Here is a 5,000-nt window from a genome sequence, read left to right as displayed (position 1 = left end):
ATTTGCTCTGGTTTTGTAAGGACCCATTGATTTCTTTGGAGTTTCTGGGTGTTTTGTTATTGTTATTAATTTGTGGTACGAGCAGAGACACTCTCATCAGCAGCAGAGAGGCTGTCAGAGCTCCTTTCCTCTCCTTACCAGAGATGCATTCTTACCGATCAAGCGCCGTGCCACTTCTCAACTCTGTAGCGTAAAGCAGAGGAAGGTTCCAGGATGAAAGCTCCCTCCAAGACCTGAGTAATTAAGAAATGAAATGTCCGTTCATCTGTCTGATGAACTAAGCTGGGGAGGATTCCGGGTACTAGCTTCTCATTCTGACCCTTAGTGGTCATGTGTGGTTCCTCTTTTGGTAGTAGGATCATCATCGTGTCCTACTGGTTAGCGCTTTGGACTTGTAACCGGAGGGTTGCTGGTTCAAACCCCAACCAGTAGGAAAAGCTGAAGTGCCCTTGAGCAAGGCACCTAACCTCTCACTGCTCCCCGAGCACCGCTGTTGTAGCAGGCAGCTCTTTGTGCTAGGATTAGTGTGTCCTTCTTAGTGTGTGCTATATCAGTGCATTCTTGCACTGATATAGTTTTTTAATATTACCTTTTCTACTCTCTTATATGTCCATATTTATTTTATGCTGGTCTCTAGACTTTATTCTTGCACTATTGGACTTATTCATTTGCACCATCACCATGACACTCACCGGCACAGAGCACCTTACCTTACAGGCTCAGTCCCTGCCTCAGTCATTGCAAGCGCCTCAAGCTTAATTACCCCTAAGCACACTATGTTGATACAGCTTTAGACTTGATTTAGATTTATTGTTATTTAGTATAATTTGTATTTACTATATTCTTTATCTTCTACTGTCCTTATTGCTTAGTTGTGTTATATTACATACTTTTATTACTTTTTCTGCTGTTAGCTGTTTGTGATGTCTGTATGCTACTGAGACCTTGAATTTCCCCTTGGGGATCAATAAAGTATCTATCTATCTACACCCCTTATCAGAGATGGAGAGAGAAAGAGATAGAAATGAACAGGAACAGTGTCAAGGAAGACCACCAACCACAAGATCTCTAGTGTGAAACTGACATCCTACACTCTGACCAGCTCATATGATACATATCTGCATAGCCAACATCTTTATGCTCATGTCTAGAGCTTGTCAGACTAATCAACTGCAAAACAATCCAGGAGTTTTGTAACCTAACCAAAGAAAGGTAGGGTAATTATATAAATCTGACTTGCATGAATATGGTTGAAGTAATTTAAATCTGTGTTTTTTATATAATTAGTCCATGGGCCAGATGAGATGTCGGTACCACTCAGGTGGTAAAGGTTGCTTATACTTTTTGAAAAGATGTCTGTAGTTAACATTTTTGTATGATAACCCTTCTGGAGTCACAGCTAAATTAGTGTTATCAGCTGTTAAAGTTACCCTACCCTGTTGAAAAAATATTTCTGTCGCAGGTGCCTATCTTGCTATTGGCTTTTGTTAAAGACATTTGCATATTTGTATCATATATATATGTCATATATATTATGTTTGATATTTTAAAGAGAACAATCTTATCTTTCATGCAAGTCCGTTTGTGAACACTTTGGACAAATACAGCCGACCCTGGAGGTCTTCAAACTTTTAATCGCACATATTTTCCTGCCATTTCCGCCTAAATCATCTTTTAATTATGTGGGATCAGGGAGCATCAGAGATACAAAATGCAAACACTGCAATACTGGTACGACTCTAAGGATTCAGAAAATGTATAATTTACCCATATTATTTCATTTTGAGGTGGTGATTTTTTTTAGCTTTATATCAGGCAAGGCGTTTTTTCGAAGAAGTAGGTTTGTGGGTCTCCAACTTGTTAGGGAATGAGGGCTACCTGAAGGACCCAAATTATATGGAGGGCTACTCATTTGAAACAGAGCCTCACCCCTTTTTGCGAGACTAATCCTCCTAAATAATGTGATTTTTAGGTTACATTTAAATGATCAATTAGGCTGCAATCATCTGGCAAACAATTTCTGAGTAGCCTAGCGTAACTTATGCCGTCTTCGCAAGTGTCCTCCTAACCATACGCGCCGGTTTCCTTAAGTTCTTAGGCTACTCAAAAGTGCAAAAAAAGTTCCCGACGGTAGCTATCAAAGATTCTAGAACAGTTACTGTGCCGGGGCACACTAGTGTGCCGTGAGAGATCAGGTGTGCCGCAGAAAATTACCCAAATGTCACTCACTGGTCCAGAAAAGCAACTGTTGCATCAAAGAATTTATAACCACATGCTCTCATTGATTGTATGATTGCACTATTTGTGGTATGCACTATGCAGGCATTGTACAAAGGGGGCCCCATATCCAGTATTCACAGAATCATCACATATCCAGTTCATAACAACAATTAAATTAGATATAGTCACCTACAAATGAAACAGAGGGCGCTTGTTTTATTGAGCAGGTCTTGCATAGAAGCCATAATAGGGCCATATCTGTGTATTATTTGAAATTTTAAGCTATGGTATGTTTTTTTTTCCTTTTTTTTCTTCACACAGGATGTTAGTGTGCCGTGGAACATTTTAAGTATCAAAAGTGTGCCGTGGCACAAAAAAGGTTGAAAAACACTGGTTTAGGGAACGTTCGGGAACGTTAGTTTATGGTTCTCTAAAGGTTAGATCGAACCAAACCAAAAACTAACGGTTAGGGAACGTTCCCTAAAGGTTATAAGGGTTATAACGTTAAGGGAACCAACCAACTGAAACGTTCTTCTGTGGTTGCAGTCTCCCTCCACACAACGTTCCCGTTTGGTTGTCTTTGGCTGAACTTCTCAACGCGAGCGACGGGAGAAAGGATACAAGGATACAAGGAAGTTTATTGTCACATGCATATAGTTACTGGAAGTAAGAAATGCAGTGAAATTATGTCTGGTGTCAGCCTATTTGTGCATTAATGGGGGCTCATGCAGCAACGTTTTTATTATCTGCCATATGTCTAGTGTGGGCTGATGGTGTGTGTGTGTGTGTGTGTGCGTGTGTGTGTTTATGTATTGTTGGGTATGGACACAACCTGCTGCTCCTCCACATGTGAAGTTCCTAACGAATTGAATACTGGTGTTGCTTCCCTGTAATAAGCAGGCAAGATATAAGATTGATCGTTGTCAATTCGTGTTTGTGGTAATAATGACGACAACAACAATAAAATAATTTGACAGATCACCAGCCTTCTCTGAATGGACATATGCATAGTTAGCCTACCATTAGGTGTGTCATTTACATTTAAACATATTTAAAATTAAACTGTGGTTGAATATATAGGCCTACTGTCTTTACTGCCTAATGTTTTACTACTGTTTTACTGCTACACTGTTTTTTTAATGCTATATTAGCACACATGACCAATGGCTTCTGCTACAATACTGAATGGCTGTAACCTTATTACCTCAACCTATTCTTGCACTCGCATAGTTTTTATATTACCTTGTCTACATTATACATTACCTTGTCTACATTATACATTACTCTCTTATTTGTCCATATTATCTAAGCTGGTCTCTAGACCTTATTCTTGCACTGTTGCACTGTTGGACTACTGTTGCACTACTTTTTGCACCTTCACCATGACACTCACTCTCTTGAGCACCTCACCATGCACAGAGAATCACAGGCCCAGTCCCGGCCCTGTCACTGCAAGCGTCTCATGCTTGATCCTCAAGCACACTGTGGATTTTTAAAATTTAATTTATATAGTATATTTAGTCTTTAGTTTTTTAGTTTTTCTTATCTTCTACTGTCTCTATTGTACAGTGGAGTTTTGTTATATGTATATACTTATATTTACTCTTTCTGCTGTAAGTGTATGTTGTGTGTGATGTCTGTATGCTACTGAGGCCTTGAATTTCCCCTTGGGGATCAATAAAGTATCTATCTATCTATCTATCTAGTGATGGTGATGATTCTCTGGTCGAGAGCCCAGGACCGGCAGAGACAGACAGCTCGGGCTTTCCACTGCAGTGAGGTGTCTAAGCCCATCCTACCATCAGAGAGGGCAAAGAGAGAGGCCATGAAGAGAGAGGCCCAGCAGCAGAGGATGCAGGCAGCCAGGATCACAAACTATGGAGATAGAAATGTGTTGGCTGACCGAGAGCACATGCACACGTCTATGTCACCTATGTCGTATGATATTACTTCCTCTGAGTAACCTTATAGACATACATTTTTAATGTAGGCCTAGTGTTTTATGTAACCTATGGGGACAGTTGTCAAACCTTGGGGACAGTTGTAAATTACTAGGCTATTATTCCTTGAATCAATCATTCATTTCATGCTTAATACATTGATGTGAATGATAACACCTTACATCTATATTTAAAGTAAAAGAAAAAAAAATGGTTGTAGACCATTACCATACCTGGGGGCAGACCATTTGTCATTTTTTTAAGTACTTTTAATAAAGAAACAGATGTCTGAGAACCTAATGAATTACATATAATTTAACAGAAGGTTAATTCATTGAAACAATCCCAGGACCACCTTTGTATGTCTGGTGCGCCTGCTACGTCTGGCTTTTTAGTAGAGGAGCAAAAAATGAGCACCTCAAGTGGACCTTTCACCAGTGGAGCAAAACGGAAGGATGCGGCACATAGCTGGCGCTATGCCAGGGGTGTGTGTGTGTGGGGGGTGGGTGGGTGGGTGTTGGTTCTATATATTATATGAAAGTGTGCATTTGCTAACATCCGAACATCCGCTGTTCTTGTGATTGTTTAAAACATGGTCTAGTTGCTCAAGAGGTCCTTCTCATCTGCTGATACAGCAACATGAGTATTCCACTATAGCATTGCTCCTCATTGCCTTACTCCTTTCCTTTTCAAAATGTTCTTTCTATCCATAATCATAGGTTGGTTGGTTCCCTGCTTGACTCCATGGGATTCTGACCAGTATCTGAACCTAATTGATGGAACCATTTCCACTTTGCCAAGCATTCTATTTGAAGTCACATTATAAGCCACAGCCACAGA

Source organism: Alosa sapidissima, chromosome 12, assembly GCF_018492685.1.
Source record: "Alosa sapidissima isolate fAloSap1 chromosome 12, fAloSap1.pri, whole genome shotgun sequence".
Classification (NCBI taxonomy): Eukaryota; Metazoa; Chordata; class Actinopteri; order Clupeiformes; family Clupeidae; genus Alosa; species Alosa sapidissima.
This window is presented reverse-complemented; position numbering follows the sequence as displayed.